At 33.1% G+C, this 12,302-nt stretch overlaps 1 long non-coding RNA gene across 3 annotated transcripts in view; it reads left to right on the forward strand.

Moving 5' to 3' along the window:
• The first annotated feature begins 300 nt into the window (after window positions 1-300).
• Window positions 301-12,302, forward strand: part of LOC107970694 (uncharacterized) — a 60,244-nt gene continuing 48,242 nt past the window's right edge. For all 3 annotated transcript variants that reach the window (XR_001713460.4, XR_008547027.2, XR_001713459.4), the window contains exon 1: window positions 301-469. This is a non-coding gene — a long non-coding RNA (uncharacterized LOC107970694). The remainder of the gene's footprint in view (window positions 470-12,302) is intronic.

A 12,302-nucleotide genomic window follows, 5' to 3' on the forward strand; every position in this document is an offset into this window, starting at 1 on the left:
TATTTCACTTTGAAACTCACTTGGGGAAACTTATTTGAACATTAAAATCAGGAGAGACTGAGGAAGAAGCTAGATGTACATAAATAGGAACCTTTTTATTTTAAAAGTGTGACCTCATTCTCCATTATATATCTGCACTTTGTAAAAACTTCCTTGTGTACCAATTACACAATGTTTTATTTAATTAAATGAATATGTATAAAATATTTGCACACTACCATTCCAATATTGTTTTAACTTAAGTATATTGTGACATCTAATTGTGACATCTGCTATTGTGACATTTGCCTGCACCATCTGGTCCCCTGGGAGGTCAGTGCAGGGTTCCTCCATTTTGACATGAGTAAATTCTAGATTAGGTATTTGGCAGTTAACTCATCTGGATATATGGGAACAGAAGTGCCAGACACGTAGATAATATTTGGAGAACAGGAGCAGACTTGGAACATGCTGAATAGAGGACAAGGAAGTGAGTAAAGAACTATGAACAAATCCATTAAGTATTCAAGATTTAAACATTTAGGTAGTAAATACAGCAAACAGGGTGAGAGATATCGGCCACTTGGTGTGTCTAGAGCAGTACTAATTGACAGTTTGTTGTAAAAAAAACTCTCACTTAACTACAAGGGCATATAAAAGTCTCCACTAACTGGTTTAAAAAGATATATTTCACTAGTGAAAACAACTGAGAAATAAGGGGCACTTCTGGGAATTCTATATACCTTTTTTAAAATTTCCTTTCAATTTCTTAGCAGCTAGATATCATGTGTGTAATGATTCAAGAGAAGATATATCTGGGTGTCTGTCTCCCCAAATTCTAGTTCTCCAATTTTGTTTTCACCAGCGAGTAATTTCGTTGTTTTTTTTTCTCCGAAAATAAATTACTTTTTATACATGGCTCAAAGCTTGGTCAAGAATGATGAGAAAGCTCTTATTCTTCCATCAAGAAAGCTTTGTTTCATTTCTCTTTTCACCTGGGTCACTGGCCTGAGGTCTGTAAAAATGATGTTTTTTTTTTTTTTTTTTTTTTTTTGCTTTTGTATTTGATGTACTTGGAAACAAGAAAACTGACAGAAAGCTTCTAGAATCAGGAAACAGAAGTGATATATATATGTGTGTACATAAATATATCTGGTAACATTATATGTACATATTTATACAGCTTTACACATATTTTAATTATGTAGTATGGGGAGATTAGAATTCAATGTAATTTAATTATTGAATTTAATTGTTCCTAATTAGAATATTTATGATAGAACCAGTAATTTCAGATTCTTTTTCTAGATGGCCTTTAACCCAAATTACAAAAAAAAAGTCCAATTTCCATTATAATTATCTTTTCTAAGTCAACTTTTCAAAGATGATTTTGAGTTATACAATAATACTATGGCATTATTATTTCTGTTTTTATTGCGTCTAATTTTTTAAGAGTTTTTACTTCTGTAGGTATTTTCTGTAAAACAATAAATTTCAGGGTGCTTTTTATTGATAATTACTAAGAAATCATCACTCTCTCAGGAAAAAGTCCCATAGAAGCAGATCCTATTGGTTATTACTGAGCTAAGTCTTCTAAATTAAATTTCTTCCATTGATTTAGGCTTAAAGTGAAGCAATGTCAATGACATTCTACTAGTATACAAATTCCATATTGGCGGGGAATTTGTCTCTAAGTTTCTAAATCTCAGCACCTAGAATGGACATTTGCACACAGATAACTTATAATCAATATTTGTTATATGCTTAAATAAACTTACAGAATAAAATCCTTATAATAAAGGGGATAAAATGAAGCTAGTACCAATTTGTTGCCCAAATTTCCAAAGTTTTTCATTCTCTCTTTGGCACATTGATTTTATGTATATGTACTTCTGTGTGTGCCTGTGTGTGTTTGTGTTGAGTGTTTTCAATTTGTCCTTGGTAGTGAAAGCAAGCTTACATTTGCTATAGTCCCATACCTCCTTTCATAGTCTTCAACATGTTTACCTCTTGCACTAGACTCTTTACCTCCATGGACTTCATCACCCTTCTGGGCTATCAAAATAGCTTCCTATCTACTTTTTCTGCCTTTAGACTCTTATTTCTCCTGTTGTCAAAATACATTTATTTTAAAAAGTGACTAATTACATAAATTTCCCCGTTAAAAACCCTTTCTCGTTCTCCAGTGACCCAGTATTAAGTCCAAAATGCAGATCATATTGAATCTTTTCTTTCCAGATTGTCCCCAGTCAATCTCAACCCTTAATGACAGCTAACTAATTACAGTTTCTAAATGTGGCTTGAATATGCTACTCTTCCTTTATTTGACAGCTTGGAGGTCTACTAGGTACCCTTTAAAACCTCAGATCTAATACCACCTCATCTGTGAGATCTCTGACCATCACTTCTGACTGTCCCAAATATTTTTAGAAAACCTCTGCTAGCACATGTAGTATCTATTGCTCTTTTACACATATCGTCATGCCCCGGACTGTGTTATGAGTCTTTTGAGCAACATTATGGTCTATACCTGGTCTCATAGCTGATAGATGTTACATACTTGTGGTATGGATAAAAATATATTTCAAAACATTTATGGGTAAATTTTGTGTTTGCATATTGTGTGTGGTATATCAAATTCATTCAATATAAAATATATATGTTTTATAAAACCATCATGAATGGCTTGTAGTGTTGATACTTTGTTAATTTACTTACATTTGGGCACAAAGAGGAGATGGAGAAAAGTCAACCACTCCTTGCTCGAAGATGCAAATTGCATCAAGACCCTTTGCCTTCAAAAATTCACATGCTGAAGACTGTATTAGCTTCCAAACTAATAGTTCTGACACTTCCTCTGAGATAGTTTTTAAGACCAAAGGTATTACTGACTTGGTAATAATATGGGAGAAAATGTATGATTTTAATTTTCCACTCCAAGTAATAGTCCGGGAAAATGTTCATGAGTCTATTGTGTGTAAGATGGGGAACCAAGGTAAACAAGCAGAGGAGCAGAGGTAATTGTCAGGAGATATTTGTTTTGAGAATTTGTAGTTTTCTAAAATGCCTACAAACCCATGCACACAGTGCACACATGCACACAGTGCACACATGCACACAATGATTAAATAGCTTATCTGAATGCAAGTTTCAGTCAAATGGACTTTGATGGTAGATTAAATATTCAACTCTATTTTCCTTTCATTTAGACATAGTAAATGCACCCTTAGTTACCATTAGCATCTGCCCCTCCCTCAACACAGACTCAGCAAAATTATCTTATGCTCCAGTGGTTCATGAGTTTCCAGCCTCCACAGACTAAAAGGGAGCATCTGCAGGGCAGGGCCTGAAACAATGTGAAGTAGATTCATTACCTTATCACAGCTATGATTCAGTCTCCCTGCAGGTACACTGGGAGAGGGGCTAACCATGGACATTCATTCATTCATTATAGTGGCCATTCCTTGAAAAGCTCAAGTTGCTGTAGCCATTTTAATATTTTTCCCTACAGGCAGAAGCAGTCTGTGTGGCTGAGGAAAAGAAGGAAGCTTTAGAGAGAACCAAAAACTGATAAATTAATCTTTGAAAAAATTGTTGACAACTTTTCAAAAATTACCAGTTCATAGACTATGTTCACTTTAAATGAACGGCTCGACATTTTATCAAATGACAGTTTTCCTAAAGACATATTATTCAGTATGGATAGAAATTTACTTTTCTGTCTGTCACCACAGTGATATTTATTTATGGAAAGTGGATGAAGTTTCTCAATTTCAATGAGTAAATTCTCAGTGGTAAACCGTGTCCTGTGTGTTTAATGTCCTTGAAAGTTTTCTTTGGAGTTAGTTGTTAACATATTTGGTAAATTATATCAGTTTCTTGTGATTATATTTCAGAAATTATTATAAAAATTCATCTTAATTCTCTGAGATAATTAGTTTAAGAGAGCACAGCTCACATAATCATGCATGGATGGCATGTCAAATATGCATTCACGTTGAAATCTACATTTGATGGTACACGTCTCAACTGCTATATATTTATTGCCGTACAAATAATCAGCAGGTCAGGACCTCGAGCACTAAAGCAGGCGGTCTGAGAGAACAGATAGGCAGGGGAGTCAGTTGTTAAAAATCACTAGCGCACTACTGAATGTGTCCTACGGAGATTTCACAAATTGAAAATCACCCTGTGTTATGATTTGTTAGGTTATATCTCATCATAATTTGTTGCACATTATTTTAAATGTACAATTTCAAACCACACACTCCCCCAAAATTCTAAAATGATCAATGATTATTAAAAAGTCCAGAAATGACAGATGCTGGCGAGCTGCAGAGAAAAAAGAATGCTTTTACGCTGTTGATGGAAGTGGAAACCAGTTCAACCATTGTGGAAGACAATGTGGTGATTCCTTAAATATCTAGAGGCAGAAAGACCATTAGATCCATCAATCTCATTACTGGGTATATACCCAAAGGAATATGAAACATTCTATTATGAAGATACAGGCACATGTATGTTCACTGCAGCATTATTCACAATACCAAAGACATGAAATCAACCCAAATGCCCATCCATGATAGACTGGATAAAGAAAATGTGGTACATATACACCACGGAAGACTATGCAGCCATAAAAAGGCATGAGATCATGTCCTTTGCAGGGACATAGGAGGAGCTGAAAGCCGTCGTCCTCAGCAAACTAATGCAGGAACAGGAAACCAAACACCACATGTTCTCACTTATAAGTGGGAGCTGAACAATGAGAACACATGGACATATTGCAGGGAACACACACTGCGGCCTATCAGTGGGGGTGGGGGAAGGGAGACCATCAGGAAGAATAGCTAATGGATGCTGGGCTTAATACCTAGGTGATGGGATGATCTTTGCAGCAAACTGCCAAGGCACACGTTTACCTGTGTAACAAACCTGCATATCCTGCACATTTACCCCAAAACTTAAAATAAAAGTTGAAGGAAAAAAAAGAGTCCGAGCCAAAGGCAATCAACAGGAATTTTCTATGCAACAAACACATTCTAGACTCCAGGGAAACAAAATTTTGTATTCATGCATAAGAATTTGACATATTAGTGAGCAACTCAAATTTATCTCAAGATTACAGGAAATTCATGAGGTATATATTTAGGGAAAGATGAAATTTCTAAACTCAGATAGTTCTGAATAAAAATCAATGGGCCCAAATCTTAACAATGATGTACAAATCTGATATCTTCTTTTACAGAAGTATTATAGGCTGACAACTGAGATTTTGGCTGAAACATTGATGGCTATAAGTCAGTATTTTTCTATTTTAACATTAATAATAGTCTTTTTACTTTATAATTATATACACAATATAAAAATAATGTTATACAATATAAAATAATGTACTTCAAAACTGCCTTTCATAGAAAGATTTTCAGGTAAATTTGGAACATCTCAACCTCACATTTAACAAAATTTCATCACTTGATCGTCAGCAGAAAATAACTGGATTTTTATTAGTAGCTACATTCTTATAACAATTTAAATCATTCAAGACAAAATAAAAATGTTTCATTAATTCCATTCTATATAATTTCAGAATTTTCTAAAAGTTTGTTTTAAGCATTGTGTTTAATATTTGAAAGTTATGCTATTATTTTAGATCAAATTAGGAGTAAAAATCAGAATGCAAACAGCAATAATCATAGTATCTATATACTTCTAGTAATTTTAAGTCTAATGATTTATTATATTTTATGAGCAAATTTTAATTGTATCTTTAGTACAGAGGCAAACGTTCTGTCCCTTGACATGGTAACACAACTTCCTTTCACAAACACTAAGGAATTATCAGTTTAAATCTATCTTGCTCTGCAATTGTCAAATACCTGAAAGCATTGATGTTGGACATATAAGCCATTTATCTATTTGTTTGTCTATTTATATGTATACCTATCTATTTTTTTAAAAATGTACAGGTTGTTACTTCAATAAAACTGAGGCAAATTGAATTAGTTAATGGGTAGCACCAAATTTGTTTAGCGGTCTCATGCTTTTGCTTCTTTGAACCCGAAACAAAGAGAAGCACATCTGTAAAATTTAATAGGTACAATAATGATATAAAGCATGAGAAAAGTGCTAATATTTTCATCACAGACAGAATAGATTCATACATTTTTCTTGTTTTTATTTATGGGAGAAAAGACTTATAAAAGGCCATGTTTAAGATTTTCCTGCTACTTACATGTCTGAAATGGAAAACAGGGGAAGAGCATTTAGTTCATTCGAGCTACCCTTGTGACGTTAAAAAGAAAATTGATTGTGGTTTATTAGTCCTTTCCAATAAGCACTCAAAGGTTCAGTTAACTGAAAGCAATTGATACTAGTGGAATCGATGGTGCAGTAGAATACCCTAATCGGTATTGTTGGAACTTTTAATTCTCATTATGCAGTTTATTCTTTCAAGGGTTATTTGATGGAGTTTTTGTTGATGAGTATCTTTAAAGCTTTTCTGCTTAAATAATTGGTTTATTGAACAGCTCTGCCCTATTTTAGGTCAATTTACAGATACATGCATTGTGATTCATGCAAACATATAAGCATATTAAAAACGAAAAATTTACATAGCCTACATAGTATTTATATTTCTTCCATTCCTTTCTCATTGATGGAATGCATCCAAGCTCCAATGATGTTCTTTCATTAAAAGTTATTGTAATTAAAAATTTCAGTAGGCTAACTTGTGATTGAATCAGTCAATGAGTTGCTGATATGTCATGTAAGATTAAATCTGAACAGTATTTCATCTTACCTTTCCTATTTGCATTTTCACTGCCAGTTTTTAAATGTAGATTAGAAAATGTTATCTTGCGTGATTCACAAATGCACACCTAAAACTGGTCTTTTTGTTTTAAAGAGACTATAATTTTAGCAGAGATCTACAGGAGGGGGAAAACTCCTAAACCTTCTGTATCAGAGCAGGCAAGGACTAAATTACAGGAGTAGCCATCTGCTTGCAATACTTACAGGAGGGAAGGGGAAAGAACAGTCTGAACTCACTGCTTTAAACTAAATCTTCCCCCTCTCCTCCTCTCCTCTTTCCTCTTTTTTTAAATGTTTTTTCTTTGATTGTTCGTTTTGCTTTTCTACCTCCTCTAAATTAGCAAAAGAAATATCTTCTTGCCTTCGTCTACTTCCAAGAACTTTGTGTCCCCTAAGAAATTGCTGGTGCGCACGTGTCGCCTCTCTCCTTGGACTAATAATGCTAAATTTCTTTAAATACCCCCTTGCAATTAGTTTATTTATTTCTCATCCACATGTTTCTAGCAAATATGTGGCTATGTACACAGATGAACACACATACACACACTGACACATATATGCACTCATTGCCTTGTTTAAGATAATCCATTAACCTAAGTAAATACTTCTGAACATATTTTTGTAATGAAAATATGTATTGAAAATTTTAAGTCCCAACTTTCTTTACTTATAACTATAGTAAAATCAATAAAAGTTGAAAAATCCTTTATGAATACCCAAAGATATGCAAAATTTATTCTTTCTGTCAATATATTTTATGTAAACGTAAAGATACATACATACTTATCTATATACAATATATTTTATGTAAAAATGAAGATATACACATACTTATGTGTATATTTTTTCAAATAAATATTAGAAACATTTTGATTTTAACAGATTGACTCCAGCAATTTAATCTAATATATTCTTAGTATCCTTCCATCAATTCAAAGACAATCAGAGAATATCAGTATAAAACTACAGGTATCATTTGAAGAAGACTAATAAAGTTTGCAGTTTTGTTAAGATGTATCTCCCTCAGATTTCTTACCACCCAGCATATGAAGTCTGTTGTGCCTGTCCTTACATGATGCCAAAGAATTTCTTTCACATGGGAAGTAGAAGTAATGTGGCAGGGTAGAAAGAAACTTAGATGAGGAATCAGAAGATAGGGGCTTCCATGATAGAGCCGCTGGTTATTACCTGCTCAAATTTGGGCTACTCACCTAACCATTGAGAAACTGAAAGTACTTGAATACTGAGAATGATAGGTGACATGGCTTGGATCTCTGTCCCTGCCCAAATCTCATGTCAAATTGTAATCCCCGATTTTGGAGGTGGGGCCTGGTGGGAGGTGATTGGATCATGGAGGCAGATTTCTCATTAATGGTTTAACAGCATCCTTTTGGCACTGTCCTTGTGCTAGTGAGTGAGTTCTCGTGACATCTGGTCTTTTAAAAGTGTTTAACACCTCCCCACTCCTTGCTCCTGCTCCTGCCATGTGAGATGACTCGCTCACAATGGTTGGAAGCTTCCTGAAGCCTCCCTAGAAGCAGAAACCACTATGCTTCCTTTGCAGCCTGCAGAACCATGAACCAACTAAACCTTTTTCTTTATAAATTACCCAGTTTCAGGTGTTTCTTTATAGCAGTGTGAGAATGCACTAATACAACAGAGTTCCTGTAAAAATCAAATAAAATCATATATGTGAAAGTGCCCTGAAAACTCTTAATTCATATTAAATAGTATAATATTGTTGTTATTAATATTACCAATAATTTATAGGGAAAAGTAAAAACCTTGACATTGCTGAAGTGTGAAGTTTGGCCCAGCATGAAAGCAAAACACAACTTCTAATGAGGTTGAGATACTGTCCCTCTTTGGCCAAAGTTTTCTTTGCAGAAAATTTAAGATGTAGTTCAGGTGCCAATATGTTGTAAGCACAATTTATATTGTGTAAATGGAGAAGAACATAAAATGAGTGTCATATTTCTGAAAAATATTTGAATATGTTCAATAATTAAAATAAAGATGTCTAATGTGTTAAAGCAAACTCAGTGTTTAGCAAGCAAGACATTTGTTAATTATCACAGCTACCAATTACTGAATGCTCATCAAATGAAGGCACTCATAAAATTAAACATGTTGAAATAGGTCTTAAAAAATTCCTGACTACAAATAATTATATAAAACCATCATTGTGGTGATTATTTATACATAGTTCTTTCATTTAATCTTTATCATATACTATTGAGGCATACAGTATCATTATATATTTTGTGTTAATCCAAAGAACTTGATAGTTATAACCCATTTTAATTATTATAAGACTACTACATAAAGAGGTTAAATTACTTTCCCAAGGTTGTAAGGCGAAAGTGTAATTAGACTGTAGGAATCTGATCCAAAAGCTTCTAATCATTTGTAGAACTAACGCCATGAGAACTCATCACACTCAAACAAATAAACAACTAGATTTAAGTTAGGATAAAGGTGAGAAAAAACCTAGGTGGTTTCCAGAAATTTCACCTTATGTTCTGTGATCTCCATGTGGGAGGTGTCAGTTAATTTTACCATCTACGAAAGCATTTTGAGAGGGTGCAGTGAAATAAAAATATAGTAATTTTTAATTTTTCTATTACTCTAGTCTTCAAAAATAGCAATCAAAGAGAGAAGTAACATTAGACATGTTGAAATAGATCTTTAAAAATTCTTTACTAAAAATAATGATATAAAGTATATGACATGAAAAAGAAAATCTACTGTTTAGCTGGTCAACTCTTTCTCAAAATACTTGAAAGAGTATATAATTGTTTTACAGTGAACTTCTCAACAATATTTATATTCATAGAAGAAAAATTTGAAGTAATATAAAATTTCCAACATTTTTGCCAAATCTCAAATAACATTTTAATTTTCTGCATTTTATCCAGTTTTAAATCCTCTGAGGTTTCATTCCAGATTCAACTGTAAAACAAGACAGACTTTGCGGCCAAGTCTTTTTTTTTTTTTTTTTAGTATAGTCAGCAGCCAGCTTATCTAAGGAGGCTATCTACTCTTGATCCACTGACTGTATCTTTGGTGATATCTGGCATTCTGAAATGGAATTCTGAAAACTGGTCCAGAAATTCTACTCTGGAATAGCATTTGGTAGGAGCAAAATGATGTGGCTTAGATAGCAAATAACCCTAGGGGATTTTCTAGGCCAACTCTGAGAGTCTGGTGAATGTGGGAAACTTCCTGAAACCACACCTACTCTCCAAAGTACTTTATACCTTTTGAGGTGTTCCTGTCTACCTTATCAATGGGAAATAGGAAATTCAAGAAGGGGAATATGTGAAAGGCAGTAATGGATTGAATCTCTCATCTCTCCCTCTGGCTTCCTCTGCACTGGTTATGAACAACAACTTCCCGCACTTCTTATTTATCTGGAAATTTATTTTCTCTTTAATTTTGAAATGCAGATTTGATGAACATGAGACTGATGGACTTTTTTGTTGTTTGTGTCAGGATTTTAATTGTATTAGCTCTCTGCATTCTGATCTGCTTTGTTTTTCATGAGAAATTAGTTGTTAGTCTTATTGTGGTTCTCTTGTACACAGTGAGTCATTTTACTCTTGTTCTTTTGAAATTTTCTTTGTCTTTGGCATAAAACAATTGTACTGTGATATTCTGAGAATTAATCTTTGATTTTAATCTACCTTAATTTCGTTGAGCTTTTTGAGTATATTTACAGTATAACATTTACATAGTGCTTCTCAGCAAATTTGGAAAGTTTTCAAGCATTATTTCTCTGGCCTTCTTTCTTCATGTTTCTTTTCTTTTTTTTCTAGTAATCCTTTCATATGTACATTAATGTACTTAATGGTATTCCATATTTGTTTAAGGCACTGTTTATTTATTTTTTATTCATTTTACACTGTTTTTTAGATTGCATGATTTTTGTTGATCTATAATCAAGTTTGCTGATTTTTTTTAACTTTTCACTTCGAATCTATCATTAATTCCTCTAGTGCAGTTATTGTTTCAGTCATTATATATTGGAACTTCAGAATTTCCATTTGGTTTCTTTTTCTATTAATACATTAGCTTCCTTTCTGCCCCTTGAACTCTCCAGGCCTACTCCTGCCCGAGGGCCTTTGTGCTTGCTTTTCTTTGTAATACACGTTTATCCCAGAAATACATGTTGTTTGCTCTCATAATTATTTTAGGTGTTTTCCAAGTATCATCTTGGCCATTTTATTTCAAATATATCCTATATTATTCCTGTACTTCCTATTATTATTATTCTGTCTTAATTTTTCCATCTATTACCGTGTTATACACTATGCATCCTCCCAATGCCTTTGTCTGTTATCCTGCTTCCTCCACTAGACTCCAAGCTTCCTTGGGGCAGGAATTTGTCTCTGTTTTATTGGCTTCTATATCTTCACCACCACAAATAGTACTTGGAACTTCTTAGGATTTTATACATATTTTTGAAGGAATAATATAACCTTTCTAAATATAAAGAATATTTGAGTAGATCACTATTTTCCTTTTTGAAAGTCTGTTACCATATTTAATTAACTGACTCATTACTACAAACAGAAGTGAAACATCGTATTCTGAGCTATTTCTTCCTTTTTGGTCTTCTTAACTTTCACCTCTAATATAGATTTAAAAAAATAGAAAATTGGAAATATAACTAAACCTTAGAAATACTTATAAAAATTATCAAATTATCCAACATTTAAAAATGACTTCCCAATTTTCCTCTGTTATCTACAGTGTCTTAAATGTTACCTAGATGTTTATATAAATTAAGCATATATTTATATACATATATATATTCAAGTTAATAAATATTCCCTTTACCAGCACTAAACTTAAGTAAATACACTTGTTTTCTACTTAAGATTCTGTCACAAACTAACTATCCTCAGAAAAGTCACTTACTGTCTCTGGATTTCAAATAACTCATGAAGAAAATATAGAAGAAGCAAAGAAAAAATGTATAATATTTTCCATTCCAAGATGCTTTGAGTCTATCCAGATGATTTGCGAGTGACTGTATCTTATAATTCCTTATTATTTGAGCAAGAAAGAAAATCTAATTGAGAGCAACATAGTTTGATATATTTTAAATAAGTATATACTGACATGGAGAATAAAGGCTTCTGTTTCTGTTCTTGTTTGGTTTGGTTTGATTTATATTTTTCAATAGCGACAGAAGCCTAAAACAGTTTATTGATTATATTTTGAAAAGGCTTTCCAGTGTAAAATTATCTAATTGATCGCTGTGAAACAGGAATTAGTAACAGGATAGTGACCATTGTATTCAATGTGACACTGTTCTGTCAATTTGCTCTTAATGCATTTACCTTTCTAAACAAGAGGACAAGAAGCCAGAACAAATTTGTGAATAAGAAAACAAACAAAGGCAGCAATTGAAACCCATAAATACTGAAAACCAGTTATGGAAAAATAAAATTATTGTTATAATTTATGTTACGCCTGACCCACTGATCCGGATGGCAAAAAAA

The sequence above is a fragment of the Pan troglodytes genome, chromosome 2, assembly GCF_028858775.2.
Source record: "Pan troglodytes isolate AG18354 chromosome 2, NHGRI_mPanTro3-v2.0_pri, whole genome shotgun sequence".
In the NCBI taxonomy this organism is placed as follows: domain Eukaryota; kingdom Metazoa; phylum Chordata; class Mammalia; order Primates; family Hominidae; genus Pan; species Pan troglodytes.